This window comes from Paralichthys olivaceus, chromosome 5, assembly GCF_024713975.1.
Source record: "Paralichthys olivaceus isolate ysfri-2021 chromosome 5, ASM2471397v2, whole genome shotgun sequence".
Lineage (NCBI taxonomy): Eukaryota > Metazoa > Chordata > Actinopteri > Pleuronectiformes > Paralichthyidae > Paralichthys > Paralichthys olivaceus.
The window spans coordinates 21,692,077-21,711,732 of NC_091097.1; the positions used below are offsets into that span (position 1 = coordinate 21,692,077).

The 19,656-nt window shown below is 41.9% G+C and overlaps 6 non-coding genes across 6 annotated transcripts; all 6 read right to left on the bottom strand.

Moving 5' to 3' along the window:
* Positions 1-10,666: 10,666 nt before the first annotated feature.
* On the bottom strand, positions 10,667-10,785 carry LOC138408692 (5S ribosomal RNA). The gene has a single exon (XR_011242011.1). It is a non-coding gene; the product is annotated as a 5S ribosomal RNA (ribosomal RNA).
* A 490-nt stretch (positions 10,786-11,275) lies between these two features.
* Positions 11,276-11,394, bottom strand: LOC138408693 (5S ribosomal RNA). Its single transcript, XR_011242012.1, has one exon. It is a non-coding gene; the product is annotated as a 5S ribosomal RNA (ribosomal RNA).
* A 490-nt stretch (positions 11,395-11,884) lies between these two features.
* Positions 11,885-12,003, bottom strand: LOC138408203 (5S ribosomal RNA). The gene has a single exon (XR_011241522.1). It is a non-coding gene; the product is annotated as a 5S ribosomal RNA (ribosomal RNA).
* Positions 12,004-12,493: 490 nt separating this feature from the next.
* On the bottom strand, positions 12,494-12,612 carry LOC138408204 (5S ribosomal RNA). Its single transcript, XR_011241523.1, has one exon. It is a non-coding gene; the product is annotated as a 5S ribosomal RNA (ribosomal RNA).
* A 6,239-nt stretch (positions 12,613-18,851) lies between these two features.
* LOC138410255 (5S ribosomal RNA) lies at positions 18,852-18,970 on the bottom strand. Its single transcript, XR_011243052.1, has one exon. It is a non-coding gene; the product is annotated as a 5S ribosomal RNA (ribosomal RNA).
* Positions 18,971-19,460: 490 nt separating this feature from the next.
* Positions 19,461-19,579, bottom strand: LOC138408694 (5S ribosomal RNA). Its single transcript, XR_011242013.1, has one exon. It is a non-coding gene; the product is annotated as a 5S ribosomal RNA (ribosomal RNA).
* Positions 19,580-19,656: the final 77 nt, after the last annotated feature.

A 19,656-nucleotide genomic window follows, 5' to 3' on the forward strand; every position in this document is an offset into this window, starting at 1 on the left:
AACTCATGCATACATGTTTCCACTTTTATCTTACACACATCACATTCCTTTTTCACATTCACATCAAACTTGCTTATGATCAGGTTATTGAAAATTCTATTGTGTCTCAAGAGATAATCAAAGTTTTCACACTCTATGCTGTTCCATTTCACTCTTAGATTCATCCATATCTTTTCTGCATCCAGTCCATCCATAACTTTCTTCCATACATTCTCAGCAGCCGGTCTTCTCACTTCTTCCCCTCTTAAACATTTATAGAGTATTTTTGTTTTCACACAGTTCAGACTCATTCTGCTCTCTCCTTTGCCCACATACATTTCTATCTCTCTTTCTTCCCTCACCCCAGCCTCTCTCTCAATCATGTCCATCCATTCTTTCGGCATTGCCTTCTTAATTTTTTCCATTATTGCTTCTGCTGTTCCCAACCATATCTCGTCCTCCCTCCCTCTTACTTCATCCACTATCACTTGTGCTCCCATGAAGCCTGGAACATGCTCGTACACTATATCCTTTACTTTCCTGATCCCTGCATTCCATATGGTTCTGTTGTATATTGTTGCTCCATTAATTGTTATTTTTGGGTTTAGAAAAACTGGTTGCTCCCATACTTGCTCCTGATGCCCTACCAAATAATTCTGCACTTTCTAACGTCTCTGCTACGCTTTCCTTGTCTACCACTGTCACCGTTGTGTCGTCTGCATATTGATATAACGTGCTCACCTGTCCACCCGGTAGTTCTATGCCCTTTATTTTCTTGTTTTGTAATATTAATGCCGCTAACGGCTCTGCGGACAATGCGTACAGGAGAGCCGATAACGGACATCCCTGTCTTACTGATCTTTCTATTCTAAATTCATTTGTGATTATTCCATTAATTTTTACCTTGCTTGCTGCTTTCTCATACATTGTCCTAATCCTCCCTATCATCTTATTTCCAAAACCTGCTTTCCCTAATACTTTATATAGATAACTGTGGTCTACTCTGTCGAATGCTTTGTTTTGATCTATGCTTAGTACTATCCCTTTCCTGTTCTCTTTCATGTATGTTATTGTGTCTCTGATGCTGCTTATAGTGTCTGCTATGTCCCTACCTGGTATGCTATATGCTTGTGTGCTCCCAACCACCGTCCCTATTACTTTCTTTATCCTGTTTGCTAATACCTTTGCTAAGATTTTATAGTCGCCATTTAACATTGTCAGTGGTCTATAATTTTCTAAATTATCCCTGCTCCCTTTTTTGTGAATTATGCTTACTAGCCCTGTTGTCATGCTTTGCGGTATCTTTCCCTTTTCTTCTATCCATTTATATAACTTCTCTAATACTGGTGTTAATTCTTCTCTAAACTCTATGTAGAATTCTCCTATTAAGCCGTCTGTTCCTGGACTTTTATTTCTCCCTAACCCGCTTATTGCTGTCTCTATCTCCTCTCTACTTATCTCTCCCTCACACATCTCTCTGTCATTCTCGCTTATCCTATTTTTTATTTTCTCAATCACTTGTCTGCTACTCTCATTGTCTACCTCTTCTTTCTTGTACAGCTCTCTGTAAAATTCTTCTACTCTCTCTACTATTCCAGCTATGTCTTTTATCTTCTCTCCTCTCTTTCCCTCCACTTGTTCAATGTAGTTGTTTTTCTGCCTTGTTTTCTCTAGCCCTAGGAAATATCCTGTGCATTTCTCTCCCTCTATGGTGTATCTTGCTCTGCTTCTGATGATTGCTCCTTGGCATTTTCCCTGTTCTATTTCTTTTAGTTCATTTTTTTTTTTAATGTACTCTTTTGTGTCATAATTTTCCTCTTTTTCAGCTTTCTCTTCCTCTCTTTTTATCTCCCTCACTAACCACTTTTCTCTCTCTTTCCCTTTCTTGCTCTTGTTCCTACCATATTTTTTGCTTATTTCTTTTATTCCTTCTTTTAATTTTTCCCACCACCGCCCTATATCCTCCTCATACATTCTCTCATTCATCTCCCATTTTATGTATTCTCTCACACCTTCTTTATATTTTTTTTCCTTAAGTAGCTCTCCATTCAAACACCACACCCCACCTCCTCTTGTCTTTGTTTCTTGCCCTAGCGTGAATTTTAGCATCATGTGATCGCTGAGTGTTGTTATTTTGTACTGTATTTCACCTATTGTTTCTGCTAATTTTTTTGTACTTAACACTAAGTCTATTCTGCTTTGTTTTAGTTCTCCCTTCACCACTTGTTTCCTCGAAAATACTTTTGCCTCTGGGTTTCTTTCCCTCCACACATCACACAGTTTTTTCTCTCTTTTTATCTTTTGTAATGCCCCTCTTGATGAGTCGTTTTTAAATTTCATTTTCCCAGAGACATCTAATTTTCCACACCATACATTGAAATCGCCTACTATTAAGCTGTTGCTTTCACACATTACTCCCATTTGTTCGAACATCATCCTTCTCTCCTTCTCTGTGTTTGCTGCATGTATATTTATGAGTTTTATTTCTTCATTCATATGTTTAAATTTAATCGCTATCAGCCTCCCTTCACCATCGTTCTCACACATCTTCACCTTCCCCACCGCTCCTTTTTTCACTAATATAGCTACTCCCCTAGCTTTCCCATCACCATTATTTGAGTATATTTCCCCTGTCCATTCTTTCTTTACTTCAATCATGCATCTTTCATCCCAGTGTGTCTCTTGGATACATATTATATCATACTCACTCAGGTTATATATGTGTTGTCTTTTCCACCTTTTGTTCAGCCCTCTTGCGTTTATCGTTAAGATCGTTATCATAAGTATTGTTATGTTCATTTGTTTTTGCTTTTGCTTTTCTTGTACTGTCTCTGTTGCCTCTGAGGGTTTTGTCTCTTTCTTAGTTGCATTATTTGGGTCATTAAGTCCATGTCCATGTCTTGATCATTTGTTTTCTTATCTGCTTCCTCTCCTTCTATGTGTGTTTGTGCTTTCTTCTCTCCGCTCACTCCGTCCTTTTCCGCTGCAGCCTCGTTCTCCTTCACCGCTGTTGCGTTCACCGCTGCTATCTTCATCACCGCTGTTGCCACCGTCACCGCCGTTGTCACCGTCTTCGCTTCCTTCTCCGTCTCCGCTGCTGTCTGCTTCGTCGCTTCTGACTCCGCCGCCGCTGTTGTCACCTTCTCCGTCGTTGTCACCGTCCCCGTTGTCGTCACCGTCCCCGTTGTCTTCTCTTTCTCCGCTGCTGTCTTGTTCACCGCTGCTAACTCCGTCCCCGCTGCTCCCTTCGTCTCCGCCGCTGACATCATGATCGCCTCTGTCATCTCCATCTCCTCCGCTGCTCCGCGCTCCCCGTCGCTGCCATCCGAGTCCTCACTCCCCGCCTCTCCCTCGCTTTCTTCCTCCTCCGTGTCTCCTTCTATTCCTTCTATCTCCATGGTGTTCTCTTTCCCGTCTTTGGGTCCGTTCTTTTCTCTTGTCCTGTCCATTTGGCTTCCGCATTCCCTTGCGTAGTGCCCCTGAACTCCGCATCTGTGACACTGAAACTCTGGGCACTCTCTCAGGATGTGCCCTGGCTGCATGCACATCCTGCAGACTTTTGTTTGTTTGTCGTGAATTACTCTGAAATACTCCGTTCCGAGGGCTGTGTTAAATTTTGTTGAGTATGGGAGGGACTGGATCTGATCGTTGAATTTCACTTTTAGGAATCTTGTCCCGTCTGCCACTTGTGTCCCCGGCCACATCCGTCTCCTTATTGCTGTGACTGCTGTCACCCCCCATCCACTCAGCTTCTCCAATATTTCCTGGTCCTCTATGTAGTATGGCAGGTTCAGGAAGGAGACCACCAACTCGTCGTTACATAGCTCTCTGGCGTGGACTCTTGTCTCCCCGATCCGGAATCCCTCCATCAGCCTCTCTTTCCCTTTCGGATGGCTCATTGTCATCTCGTCTTTCCTGGGATTTATGTATCGGCATGCCACCAGTCCTCCGCACAGCTCGCGCACGCACCGCATCAGCGTCATGGTGCTTACTTCCTCCTCTCCTTCTGTTTCTACACTCACGGTGAGTTTCTTCCCGTCCCTCTCCGTGTCGTTTAATTCTCTGTTCTTCTTTCCTTCATTTTCTTGTCCGCTGTCTGTCTCATTCATCGTTTTTCCGTTCCGTGTTGTCGCCGTGAGGTCCGTCATGATTTTTTTTTTAAACATAAAGCGCTCCAAAGTGGAGGATTAGAAGAGGGAGGGGGAAAACAAACTTAAATAGATTCCCCCAGACAGTGCGACACTGTTGGGGGGGGGTATCTCTCAGTCCTTTGCTGTATTTTAATTCTATTATCTCATTTAAATGTTCAGTAGATAAAGAAAAAAGGGGGGAAAAAAGGAGAGCGGAGCTGAGTCACCCGTGGTGCTCAACGTCCGTCGATTTCAAAAAAGATACCTGCTGATCCGTCACGCATGCGCTGTGTTCAGGGTGGTATGGCCGTAAGCGATTAACTCCACCCACAATACCTCCTTTATACATGTGAATCATCACCATCATCAATGGTTCTTCTGTTGCTTTGCAACCATAGCATCTTGAGGTGTGGGTGGGCGGGAGGGTCAATTGTTCCAAAATCAATCTCAAGGTGCAATTTTGTCATATCGTTGCAAGAAAAAAATCATTACAATTTTCAAAAATGACCTTCAGCAATATTGTCAGTGTTTCATATCCAGTTGTTTCCCTGATGCAGAGGAAACTCCCTGCTCTTTCATCGCTCTCTCCAAATAAGACAATTTGAAAATGATATGTTAATAAAACATGAATAAAGTAGTGTTTTGATTAGAAACAAATCTGATGAATGCTCACTTTCACCTTTCAGTGATGATGTGAGGGTTCCATATTCTTTTTTCCTTTGATGAACAGTCTTTCCTGCTCTTTCCAAGAGGTGTCTCCTCTGAAGCAGCAGCAACAGCGCCCTCTGCAAAGAAAAGTCTAAAAAGCTTACAGCACCTGGTATTCCCAGGCGGTCTCCAATTCAAGTACTAACCAGGCCCGACCCTGCTTAGCTTCCGAGATCAGACGAGATCTGGCGTGTTTTTTTTTTTTTTTTTATTATCAAAAATACATAATTTTCATACATTTTATGTACAGATATTACATTTATATACATATCTCGTCATTATCTCAGACTACTGTCTGAGATAAGACCCACACTTCCATAGATAATGAATATTTAAGTCAGAAAATGAGAAAAACAGAAAACATCAGAAAAACCAACAACAATGCAACAACAAAACAAACAAACAAACAAACAAACAAACAAAATAAAATAAACAAAACAACAAAACAACAAAACAAAACAAAACCAATAAGAAGACACCTAATTTTTTTAAAAATGCCATTACATATTGACACTTACAGCTGGCACATACAACACTTTTCATTCATTTTTGCCGAAATCAAATTCCACATTCCCATCATCTGTTACCTCTATCAGAGTGCTTCCATCCACAAATCCTTTTTTAAACTCTTCTTTTTCCGTGTATCTGTGTATCATGTTTACATCTCTTTTTATCATGTTTTTAAACACACTCCATACTTCAGCTTTTTTCTTTTCATAATGGGCCAAGTTTCTCCTGAGTTTAACTGCATATCTTGCATGACTCAACACATAGTTTAACAGATTAATATTACACTCTTTCACTCTGCCATTCATCCCAAACAGCCACATCTTTCTCCATTCCATCCTTTCTATCAATTTCCCTTCCCAGCATCTGCTTATCGTTCCTTTCATCCTCTCAAAGAAACTTTCTAACTCACTGCATTCGACAAACTCATGCATACATGTTTCCACTTTTATCTTACACACATCACATTCCTTTTTCACATTCACATCAAACTTGCTTATGATCAGGTTATTGAAAATTCTATTGTGTCTCAAGAGATAATCAAAGTTTTCACACTCTATGCTGTTCCATTTCACTCTTAGATTCATCCATATCTTTTCTGCATCCAGTCCATCCATAACTTTCTTCCATACATTCTCAGCAGCCGGTCTTCTCACTTCTTCCCCTCTTAAACATTTATAGAGTATTTTTGTTTTCACACAGTTCAGACTCATTCTGCTCTCTCCTTTGCCCACATACATTTCTATCTCTCTTTCTTCCCTCACCCCAGCCTCTCTCTCAATCATGTCCATCCATTCTTTCGGCATTGCCTTCTTAATTTTTTCCATTATTGCTTTTGCTGTTCCCAACCATATCTCGTCCCCCCTCCCTCTTACTTCATCCACTATCGCTTGTGCTCCCATGAAGCCTGGAACATGCTCGTACACTATATCCTTTACTTTCCTGATCCCTGCATTCCATATGGTTCTGTTGTATATTGTTGCTCCATTAATTGTTATTTTTGGGTTTAGAAAAACTGGTTGCTCCCATACTTGCTCCTGATGCCCTACCAAATAATTCTGCACTTTCTAACGTCTCTGCTACGCTTTCCTTGTCTACCACTGTCACCGTTGTGTCGTCTGCATATTGATATAACGTGCTCACCTGTCCACCCGGTAGTTCTATGCCCTTTATTTTCTTGTTTTGTAATAGTAATGCCGCTAACGGCTCTGCGGACAATGCGTACAGGAGAGCCGATAACGGACATCCCTGTCTTACTGATCTTTCTATTCTAAATTCATTTGTGATTATTCCATTAATTTTTACCTTGCTTGCTGCTTTCTCATACATTGTCCTAATCCTCCCTATCATCTTATTTCCAAAACCTGCTTTCCCTAATACTTTATATAGATAACTGTGGTCTACTCTGTCGAATGCTTTGTTTTGATCTATGCTTAGTACTATCCCTTTCCTGTTCTCTTTCATGTATGTTATTGTGTCTCTGATGCTGCTTATAGTGTCTGCTATGTCCCTACCTGGTATGCTATATGCTTGTGTGCTCCCAACCACCGTCCCTATTACTTTCTTTATCCTGTTTGCTAATACCTTTGCTAAGATTTTATAGTCGCCATTTAACATTGTCAGTGGTCTATAATTTTCTAAATTATCCCTGCTCCCTTTTTTGTGAATTATGCTTACTAGCCCTGTTGTCATGCTTTGCGGTATCTTTCCCTTTTCTTCTATCCATTTATACAACTTCTCTAATACTGGTGTTAATTCTTCTCTAAACTCTATGTAGAATTCTCCTATTAAGCCGTCTGTTCCTGGACTTTTATTTCTCCCTAACCCGCTTATTGCTGTCTCTATCTCCTCTCTACTTATCTCTCCCTCACACATCTCTCTGTCATTCTCGCTTATCCTATACTTTATTTTCTCAATCACTTGTCTGCTACTCTCATTGTCTACCTCTTCTTTCTTGTACAGCTCTCTGTAAAATTCTTCTACTCTCTCTACTATTCCAGCTATGTCTTTTATCTTCTCTCCTCTCTTTCCCTCCACTTGTTCAATGTAGTTGTTTTTCTGCCTTGTTTTCTCTAGCCCTAGGAAATATCCTGTGCATTTCTCTCCCTCTATGGTGTATCTTGCTCTGCTTCTGATGATTGCTCCTTGGCATTTTCCCTGTTCTATTTCTTTTAGTTCATTTTTTTTTTAATGTACTCTTTTGTGTCATAATTTTCCTCTTTTTCAGCTTTCTCTTCCTCTCTTTCTATCTCCCTCACTAACCACTTTTCTCTCTCTTTCCCTTTCTTGCTCTTGTTCCTACCATATTTTTTGCTTATTTCTTTTATTCCTTCTTTTAATTTTTCCCACCACCGCCCTATATCCTCCTCATACATTCTCTCATTCATCTCCCATTTTATGTATTCTCTCACACCTTCTTTATATTTTTTTTCCTTAAGTAGCTCTCCATTCAAACACCACACCCCACCTCCTCTTGTCTTTGTTTCTTGCCCTAGCGTGAATTTTAGCATCATGTGATCGCTGAGTGTTGTTATTTTGTACTGTATTTCACCTATTGTTTCTGCTAATTTTTTTGTACTTAACACTAAGTCTATTCTGCTTTGTTTTAGTTCTCCCTTCACCACTTGTTTCCTCGAAAATACTTTTGCCTCTGGGTTTCTTTCCCTCCACACATCACACAGTTTTTTCTCTCTTTTTATCTTTTGTAATGCCCCTCTTGATGAGTCGTTTTTAAATTTCATTTTCCCAGAGACATCTAATTTTCCACACCATACATTGAAATCGCCTACTATTAAGCTGTTGCTTTCACACATTACTCCCATTTGTTCGAACATCATCCTTCTCTCCTTCTCTGTGTTTGCTGCATGTATATTTATGAGTTTTATTTCTTCATTCATATGTTTAAATTTAATCGCTATCAGCCTCCCTTCACCATCGTTCTCACACATCTTCACCTTCCCCACCGCTCCTTTTTTCACTAATATAGCTACTCCCCTAGCTTTCCCATCACCATTATTTGAGTATATTTCCCCTGTCCATTCTTTCTTTACTTCAATCATGCATCTTTCATCCCAGTGTGTCTCTTGGATACATATTATATCATACTCACTCAGGTTATATATGTGTTGTCTTTTCCACCTTTTGTTCAGCCCTCTTGCGTTTATCGTTAAGATCGTTATCATAAGTATTGTTATGTTCATTTGTTTTTGCTTTTGCTTTTCTTGTACTGTCTCTGTTGCCTCTGAGGGTTTTGTCTCTTTCTTAGTTGCATTATTTGGGTCATTAAGTCCATGTCCATGTCTTGATCATTTGTTTTCTTATCTGCTTCCTCTCCTTCTATGTGTGTTTGTGCTTTCTTCTCTCCGCTCACTCCGTCCTTTTCCGCTGCAGCCTCGTTCTCCTTCACCGCTGTTGCGTTCACCGCTGCTATCTTCATCACCATCATCGCTGTTGCCACCGTCACCGCCGTTGTCACCGTCTTCGCTTCCTTCTCCGTCTCCGCTGCTGTCTGCTTCGTCGCTTCTGACTCCGCCGCCGCTGTTGTCACCTTCTCCGTCGTTGTCACCGTCCCCGTTGTCGTCACCTTCCCCGTTGTCTTCTCTTTCTCCGCTGCTGTCTCGTTCACCGCTGCTAACTCCGTCCCCGCTGCTCCCTTCGTCTCCGCCGCTGACATCATGATCGCCTCTGTCATCTCCATCTCCTCCGCTGCTCCGCGCTCCCCGTCGCTGCCATCCGAGTCCTCACTCCCCGCCTCTCCCTCGCTTTCTTCCTCCTCCGTGTCTCCTTCTATTCCTTCTATCTCCATGGTGTTCTCTTTCCCGTCTTTGGGTCCGTTCTTTTCTCTTGTCCTGTCCATTTGGCTTCCGCATTCCCTTGCGTAGTGCCCCTGAACTCCGCATCTGTGACACTGAAACTCTGGGCACTCTCTCAGGATGTGCCCTGGCTGCATGCACATCCTGCAGACTTTTGTTTGTTTGTCGTGAATTACTCTGAAATACTCCGTTCCGAGGGCTGTGTTAAATTTTGTTGAGTATGGGAGGGACTGGATCTGATCGTTGAATTTCACTTTTAGGAATCTTGTCCCGTCTGCCACTTGTGTCCCCGGCCACATCCGTCTCCTTATTGCTGTGACTGCTGTCACCCCCCATCCACTCAGCTTCTCCAATATTTCCTGGTCCTCTATGTAGTATGGCAGGTTCAGGAAGGAGACCACCAACTCGTCGTTACATAGCTCTCTGGCGTGGACTCTTGTCTCCCCGATCCGGAATCCCTCCATCAGCCTCTCTTTCCCTTTCGGATGGCTCATTGTCATCTCGTCTTTCCTGGGATTTATGTATCGGCATGCCACCAGTCCTCCGCACAGCTCGCGCACGCACCGCATCAGCGTCATGGTGCTTACTTCCTCCTCTCCTTCTGTTTCTACACTCACGGTGAGTTTCTTCCCGTCCCTCTCCGTGTCGTTTAATTCTCTGTTCTTCTTTCCTTCATTTTCTTGTCCGCTGTCTGTCTCATTCATCGTTTTTCCGTTCCGTGTTGTCGCCGTGAGGTCCGTCATGATTTTTTTTTAAAACATAAAGCGCTCCAAAGTGGAGGATTAGAAGAGGGAGGGGGAAAACAAACTTAAATAGATTCCCCCAGACAGTGCGACACTGTTGGGGGGGGGTATCTCTCAGTCCTTTGCTGTATTTTAATTCTATTATCTCATTTAAATGTTCAGTAGATAAAGAAAAAAGGGGGGAAAAAAGGAGAGCGGAGCTGAGTCACCCGTGGTGCTCAACGTCCGTCGATTTCAAAAAAGATACCTGCTGATCCGTCACGCATGCGCTGTGTTCAGGGTGGTATGGCCGTAAGCGATTAACTCCACCCACAATACCTCCTTTATACATGTGAATCATCACCATCATCAATGGTTCTTCTGTTGCTTTGCAACCATAGCATCTTGAGGTGTGGGTGGGCGGGAGGGTCAATTGTTCCAAAATCAATCTCAAGGTGCAATTTTGTCATATCGTTGCAAGAAAAAAATCATTACAATTTTCAAAAATGACCTTCAGCAATATTGTCAGTGTTTCATATCCAGTTGTTTCCCTGATGCAGAGGAAACTCCCTGCTCTTTCATCGCTCTCTCCAAATAAGACAATTTGAAAATGATATGTTAATAAAACATGAATAAAGTAGTGTTTTGATTAGAAACAAATCTGATGAATGCTCACTTTCACCTTTCAGTGATGATGTGAGGGTTCCATATTCTTTTTTCCTTTGATGAACAGTCTTTCCTGCTCTTTCCAAGAGGTGTCTCCTCTGAAGCAGCAGCAACAGCGCCCTCTGCAAAGAAAAGTCTAAAAAGCTTACAGCACCTGGTATTCCCAGGCGGTCTCCCATTCAAGTACTAACCAGGCCCGACCCTGCTTAGCTTCCGAGATCGGACGAGATCGGGCGTGTTCGGGGTGGTATGGCCGTAAGCGATTAACTCCACCCACAATACCTCCTTTATACATGTGAATCATCACCATCATCAATGGTTCTTCTGTTGCTTTGCAACCATAGCATCTTGAGGTGTGGGTGGGCGGGAGGGTCAATTGTTCCAAAATCAATCTCAAGGTGCAATTTTGTCATATCGTTGCAAGAAAAAAATCATTACAATTTACAAAAATGACCTTCAGCAATATTGTCAGTGTTTCATATCCAGTTGTTTCCCTGATGCAGAGTAAACTCCCTGCTCTCTCATTGCTCTCTCCAAATAAGACAATTTGAAAATGATATGTCAATAAAACATGAATAAAGTAGTGTTTTGATTAGAAACAAATCTGATGAATGCTCACTTTCACCTTTCAGTGATGATGTGAGGGTTCCATATTCTTTTTTCCTTTGATGAACAGTCTTTCCTGCTCTTTCCAAGAGGTGTCTCCTCTGAAGCAGCAGCAACAGCGCCCTCTGCAAAGAAAAGTCTAAAAAGCTTACAGCACCTGGTATTCCCAGGCGGTCTCCCATTCAAGTACTAACCAGGCCCGACCCTGCTTAGCTTCCGAGATCGGACGAGATCGGGCGTGTTCGGGGTGGTATGGCCGTAAGCGATTAACTCCACCCACAATACCTCCTTTATACATGTGAATCATCACCATCATCAATGGTTCTTCTGTTGCTTTGCAACCATAGCATCTTGAGGTGTGGGTGGGCGGGAGGGTCAATTGTTCCAAAATCAATCTCAAGGTGCAATTTTGTCATATCGTTGCAAGAAAAAAATCATTACAATTTACAAAAATGACCTTCAGCAATATTGTCAGTGTTTCATATCCAGTTGTTTCCCTGATGCAGAGTAAACTCCCTGCTCTCTCATTGCTCTCTCCAAATAAGACAATTTGAAAATGATATGTCAATAAAACATGAATAAAGTAGTGTTTTGATTAGAAACAAATCTGATGAATGCTCACTTTCACCTTTCAGTGATGATGTGAGGGTTCCATATTCTTTTTTCCTTTGATGAACAGTCTTTCCTGCTCTTTCCAAGAGGTGTCTCCTCTGAAGCAGCAGCAACAGCGCCCTCTGCAAAGAAAAGTCTAAAAAGCTTACAGCACCTGGTATTCCCAGGCGGTCTCCCATTCAAGTACTAACCAGGCCCGACCCTGCTTAGCTTCCGAGATCAGACGAGATCGGGCGTGTTCAGGGTGGTATGGCCGTAAGCGATTAACTCCACCCACAATACCTCCTTTATACATGTGAATCATCACCATCATCAATGGTTCTTCTGTTGCTTTGCAACCATAGCATCTTGAGGTGTGGGTGGGCGGGAGGGTCAATTGTTCCAAAATCAATCTCAAGGTGCAATTTTGTCATATCGTTGCAAGAAAAAAATCATTACAATTTTCAAAAATGACCTTCAGCAATATTGTCAGTGTTTCATATCCAGTTGTTTCCCTGATGCAGAGTAAATTCCCTGCTCTTTCATCGCTCTCTCCAAATAAGACAATTTGAAAATGATATGTTAATAAAACATGAATAAAGTAGTGTTTTGATTAGAAACAAATCTGATGAATGCTCACTTTCACCTTTCAGTGATGATGTGAGGGTTCCATATTCTTTTTTCCTTTGATGAACAGTCTTTCCTGCTCTTTCCAAGAGGTGTCTCCTCTGAAGCAGCAGCAACAGCGCCCTCTGCAAAGAAAAGTCTAAAAAGCTTACAGCACCTGGTATTCCCAGGCGGTCTCCCATTCAAGTACTAACCAGGCCCGACCCTGCTTAGCTTCCGAGATCAGACGAGATCGGGCGTGTTCAGGGTGGTATGGCCGTAAGCGATTAACTCCACCCACAATACCTCCTTTATACATGTGAATCATCACCATCATCAATGGTTCTTCTGTTGCTTTGCAACCATAGCATCTTGAGGTGTGGGTGGGCGGGAGGGTCAATTGTTCCAAAATCAATCTCAAGGTGCAATTTTGTCATATCGTTGCAAGAAAAAAATCATTACAATTTTCAAAAATGACCTTCAGCAATATTGTCAGTGTTTCATATCCAGTTGTTTCCCTGATGCAGAGTAAATTCCCTGCTCTTTCATCGCTCTCTCCAAATAAGACAATTTGAAAATGATATGTTAATAAAACATGAATAAAGTAGTGTTTTGATTAGAAACAAATCTGATGAATGCTCACTTTCACCTTTCAGTGATGATGTGAGGGTTCCATATTCTTTTTTCCTTTGATGAACAGTCTTTCCTGCTCTTTCCAAGAGGTGTCTCCTCTGAAGCAGCAGCAACAGCGCCCTCTGCAAAGAAAAGTCTAAAAAGCTTACAGCACCTGGTATTCCCAGGCGGTCTCCAATTCAAGTACTAACCAGGCCCGACCCTGCTTAGCTTCCGAGATCAGACGAGATCTGGCGTGTTTTTTTTTTTTTTTTTATTATCAAAAATACATAATTTTCATACATTTTATGTACAGATATTACATTTATATACATATCTCGTCATTATCTCAGACTACTGTCTGAGATAAGACCCACACTTCCATAGATAATGAATATTTAAGTCAGAAAATGAGAAAAACAGAAAACATCAGAAAAACCAACAACAATGCAACAACAAAACAAACAAACAAACAAACAAACAAAATAAAATAAACAAAACAACAAAACAACAAAACAAAACAAAACCAATAAGAAGACACCTAATTTTTTTAAAAATGCCATTACATATTGACACTTACAGCTGGCACATACAACACTTTTCATTCATTTTTGCCGAAATCAAATTCCACATTCCCATCATCTGTTACCTCTATCAGAGTGCTTCCATCCACAAATCCTTTTTTAAACTCTTCTTTTTCCGTGTATCTGTGTATCATGTTTACATCTCTTTTTATCATGTTTTTAAACACACTCCATACTTCAGCTTTTTTCTTTTCATAATGGGCCAAGTTTCTCCTGAGTTTAACTGCATATCTTGCATGACTCAACACATAGTTTAACAGATTAATATTACACTCTTTCACTCTGCCATTCATCCCAAACAGCCACATCTTTCTCCATTCCATCCTTTCTATCAATTTCCCTTCCCAGCATCTGCTTATCGTTCCTTTCATCCTCTCAAAGAAACTTTCTAACTCACTGCATTCGACAAACTCATGCATACATGTTTCCACTTTTATCTTACACACATCACATTCCTTTTTCACATTCACATCAAACTTGCTTATGATCAGGTTATTGAAAATTCTATTGTGTCTCAAGAGATAATCAAAGTTTTCACACTCTATGCTGTTCCATTTCACTCTTAGATTCATCCATATCTTTTCTGCATCCAGTCCATCCATAACTTTCTTCCATACATTCTCAGCAGCCGGTCTTCTCACTTCTTCCCCTCTTAAACATTTATAGAGTATTTTTGTTTTCACACAGTTCAGACTCATTCTGCTCTCTCCTTTGCCCACATACATTTCTATCTCTCTTTCTTCCCTCACCCCAGCCTCTCTCTCAATCATGTCCATCCATTCTTTCGGCATTGCCTTCTTAATTTTTTCCATTATTGCTTCTGCTGTTCCCAACCATATCTCGTCCCCCCTCCCTCTTACTTCATCCACTATCGCTTGTGCTCCCATGAAGCCTGGAACATGCTCGTACACTATATCCTTTACTTTCCTGATCCCTGCATTCCATATGGTTCTGTTGTATATTGTTGCTCCATTAATTGTTATTTTTGGGTTTTGAAAAACTGGTTGCTCCCATACTTGCTCCTGATGCCCTACCAAATAATTCTGCACTTTCTAATGTCTCTGCTACGCTTTCCTTGTCTACCACTGTCACCGTTGTGTCGTCTGCATATTGATATAACGTGCTCACCTGTCCACCCGGTAGTTCTATGCCCTTTATTTTCTTGTTTTGTAATAGTAATGCCGCTAACGGCTCTGCGGACAATGCGTACAGGAGAGCCGATAACGGACATCCCTGTCTTACTGATCTTTCTATTCTAAATTCATTTGTGATTATTCCATTAATTTTTACCTTGCTTGCTGCTTTCTCATACATTGTCCTAATCCTCCCTATCATCTTATTTCCAAAACCTGCTTTCCCTAATACTTTATATAGATAACTGTGGTCTACTCTGTCGAATGCTTTGTTTTGATCTATGCTTAGTACTATCCCTTTCCTGTTCTCTTTCATGTATGTTATTGTGTCTCTGATGCTGCTTATAGTGTCTGCTATGTCCCTACCTGGTATGCTATATGCTTGTGTGCTCCCAACCACCGTCCCTATTACTTTCTTTATCCTGTTTGCTAATACCTTTGCTAAGATTTTATAGTCGCCATTTAACATTGTCAGTGGTCTATAATTTTCTAAATTATCCCTGCTCCCTTTTTTGTGAATTATGCTTACTAGCCCTGTTGTCATGCTTTGCGGTATCTTTCCCTTTTCTTCTATCCATTTATACAACTTCTCTAATACTGGTGTTAATTCTTCTCTAAACTCTATGTAGAATTCTCCTATTAAGCCGTCTGTTCCTGGACTTTTATTTCTCCCTAACCCGCTTATTGCTGTCTCTATCTCCTCTCTACTTATCTCTCCCTCACACATCTCTCTGTCATTCTCGCTTATCCTATACTTTATTTTCTCAATCACTTGTCTGCTACTCTCATTGTCTACCTCTTCTTTCTTGTACAGCTCTCTGTAAAATTCTTCTACTCTCTCTACTATTCCAGCTATGTCTTTTATCTTCTCTCCTCTCTTTCCCTCCACTTGTTCAATGTAGTTGTTTTTCTGCCTTGTTTTCTCTAGCCCTAGGAAATATCCTGTGCATTTCTCTCCCTCTATGGTGTATCTTGCTCTGCTTCTGATGATTGCTCCTTGGCATTTTCCCTGTTCTATTTCTTTTAGTTCATTTTTTTTTTAATGTACTCTTTTGTGTCATAATTTTCCTCTTTTTCAGCTTTCTCTTCCTCTCTTTCTATCTCCCTCACTAACCACTTTTCTCTCTCTTTCCCTTTCTTGCTCTTGTTCCTACCATATTTTTTGCTTATTTCTTTTATTCCTTCTTTTAATTTTTCCCACCACCGCCCTATATCCTCCTCATACATTCTCTCATTCATCTCCCATTTTATGTATTCTCTCACACCTTCTTTATATTTTTTTTCCTTAAGTAGCTCTCCATTCAAACACCACACCCCACCTCCTCTTGTCTTTGTTTCTTGCCCTAGCGTGAATTTTAGCATCATGTGATCGCTGAGTGTTGTTATTTTGTACTGTATTTCACCTATTGTTTCTGCTAATTTTTTTGTACTTAACACTAAGTCTATTCTGCTTTGTTTTAGTTCTCCCTTCACCACTTGTTTCCTCGAAAATACTTTTGCCTCTGGGTTTCTTTCCCTCCACACATCACACAGTTTTTTCTCTCTTTTTATCTTTTGTAATGCCCCTCTTGATGAGTCGTTTTTAAATTTCATTTTCCCAGAGACATCTAATTTTCCACACCATACATTGAAATCGCCTACTATTAAGCTGTTGCTTTCACACATTACTCCCATTTGTTCGAACATCATCCTTCTCTCCTTCTCTGTGTTTGCTGCATGTATATTTATGAGTTTTATTTCTTCATTCATATGTTTAAATTTAATCGCTATCAGCCTCCCTTCACCATCGTTCTCACACATCTTCACCTTCCCCACCGCTCCTTTTTTCACTAATATAGCTACTCCCCTAGCTTTCCCATCACCATTATTTGAGTATATTTCCCCTGTCCATTCTTTCTTTACTTCAATCATGCATCTTTCATCCCAGTGTGTCTCTTGGATACATATTATATCATACTCACTCAGGTTATATATGTGTTGTCTTTTCCACCTTTTGTTCAGCCCTCTTGCGTTTATCGTTAAGATCGTTATCATAAGTATTGTTATGTTCATTTGTTTTTGCTTTTGCTTTTCTTGTACTGTCTCTGTTGCCTCTGAGGGTTTTGTCTCTTTCTTAGTTGCATTATTTGGGTCATTAAGTCCATGTCCATGTCTTGATCATTTGTTTTCTTATCTGCTTCCTCTCCTTCTATGTGTGTTTGTGCTTTCTTCTCTCCGCTCACTCCGTCCTTTTCCGCTGCAGCCTCGTTCTCCTTCACCGCTGTTGCGTTCACCGCTGCTATCTTCATCACCATCATCGCTGTTGCCACCGTCACCGCCGTTGTCACCGTCTTCGCTTCCTTCTCCGTCTCCGCTGCTGTCTGCTTCGTCGCTTCTGACTCCGCCGCCGCTGTTGTCACCTTCTCCGTCGTTGTCACCGTCCCCGTTGTCGTCACCTTCCCCGTTGTCTTCTCTTTCTCCGCTGCTGTCTCGTTCACCGCTGCTAACTCCGTCCCCGCTGCTCCCTTCGTCTCCGCCGCTGACATCATGATCGCCTCTGTCATCTCCATCTCCTCCGCTGCTCCGCGCTCCCCGTCGCTGCCATCCGAGTCCTCACTCCCCGCCTCTCCCTCGCTTTCTTCCTCCTCCGTGTCTCCTTCTATTCCTTCTATCTCCATGGTGTTCTCTTTCCCGTCTTTGGGTCCGTTCTTTTCTCTTGTCCTGTCCATTTGGCTTCCGCATTCCCTTGCGTAGTGCCCCTGAACTCCGCATCTGTGACACTGAAACTCTGGGCACTCTCTCAGGATGTGCCCTGGCTGCATGCACATCCTGCAGACTTTTGTTTGTTTGTCGTGAATTACTCTGAAATACTCCGTTCCGAGGGCTGTGTTAAATTTTGTTGAGTATGGGAGGGACTGGATCTGATCGTTGAATTTCACTTTTAGGAATCTTGTCCCGTCTGCCACTTGTGTCCCCGGCCACATCCGTCTCCTTATTGCTGTGACTGCTGTCACCCCCCATCCACTCAGCTTCTCCAATATTTCCTGGTCCTCTATGTAGTATGGCAGGTTCAGGAAGGAGACCACCAACTCGTCGTTACATAGCTCTCTGGCGTGGACTCTTGTCTCCCCGATCCGGAATCCCTCCATCAGCCTCTCTTTCCCTTTCGGATGGCTCATTGTCATCTCGTCTTTCCTGGGATTTATGTATCGGCATGCCACCAGTCCTCCGCACAGCTCGCGCACGCACCGCATCAGCGTCATGGTGCTTACTTCCTCCTCTCCTTCTGTTTCTACACTCACGGTGAGTTTCTTCCCGTCCCTCTCCGTGTCGTTTAATTCTCTGTTCTTCTTTCCTTCATTTTCTTGTCCGCTGTCTGTCTCATTCATCGTTTTTCCGTTCCGTGTTGTCGCCGTGAGGTCCGTCATGATTTTTTTTTAAAACATAAAGCGCTCCAAAGTGGAGGATTAGAAGAGGGAGGGGGAAAACAAACTTAAATAGATTCCCCCAGACAGTGCGACACTGTTGGGGGGGGGGTATCTCTCAGTCCTTTGCTGTATTTTAATTCTATTATCTCATTTAAATGTTCAGTAGATAAAGAAAAAAGGGGGGAAAAAAGGAGAGCGGAGCTGAGTCACCCGTGGTGCTCAACATCCGTCGATTTCAAAAAAGATACCTGCTGATCCGTCACGCATGCGCTGTGTTCAGGGTGGTATGGCCGTAAGCGATTAACTCCACCCACAATACCTCCTTTATACATGTGAATCATCACCATCATCAATGGTTCTTCTGTTGCTTTGCAACCATAGCATCTTGAGGTGTGGGTGGGCGGGAGGGTCAATTGTTCCAAAATCAATCTCAAGGTGCAATTTTGTCATATCGTTGCAAGAAAAAAATCATTACAATTTTCAAAAATGACCTTCAGCAATATTGTCAGTGTTTCATATCCAGTTGTTTCCCTGATGCAGAGGAAACTCCCTGCTCTTTCATCGCTCTCTCCAAATAAGACAATTTGAAAATGATATGTTAATAAAACATGAATAAAGTAGTGTTTTGATTAGAAACAAATCTGATGAATGCTCACTTTCACCTTTCAGTGATGATGTGAGGGTTCCATATTCTTTTTTCCTTTGATGAACAGTCTTTCCTGCTCTTTCCAAGAGGTGTCTCCTCTGAAGCAGCAGCAACAGCGCCCTCTGCAAAGAAAAGTCTAAAAAGCTTACAGCACCTGGTATTCCCAGGCGGTCTCCCATTCAAGTACTAACCAGGCCCGACCCTGCTTAGCTTCCGAGATCGGACGAGATCGGGCGTGTTCAGGGTGGTATGGCCGTAAGCGATTAACTCCACCCACAATACCTCCTTTATACATGTGAATCATCACCATCATCAATGGTTCTTCTGTTGCTTTGCAACCATAGCATCTTGAGGTGTGGGTGGGCGGGAGGGTCAATTGTTCCAAAATCAATCTCAAGGTGCAATTTTGTCATATCGTTGCAAGAAAAAAATCATTACAATTTACAAAAATGACCTTCAGCAATATTGTCAGTGTTTCATATCCAGTTGTTTCCCTGATGCAGAGTAAACTCCCTGCTCTCTCATTGCTCTCTCCAAATAAGACAATTTGAAAATGATATGTCAATAAAACATGAATAAAGTAGTGTTTTGATTAGAAACAAATCTGATGAATGCTCACTTTCACCTTTCAGTGATGATGTGAGGGTTCCATATTCTTTTTTCCTTTGATGAACAGTCTTTCCTGCTCTTTCCAAGAGGTGTCTCCTCTGAAGCAGCAGCAACAGCGCCCTCTGCAAAGAAAAGTCTAAAAAGCTTACAGCACCTGGTATTCCCAGGCGGTCTCCCATTCAAGTACTAACCAGGCCCGACCCTGCTTAGCTTCCGAGATCGGACGAGATCGGGCGTGTTCGGGGTGGTATGGCCGTAAGCGATTAACTCCACCCACAATACCTCCTTTATACATGTGAATCATCACCATCATCAATGGTTCTTCTGTTGCTTTGCAA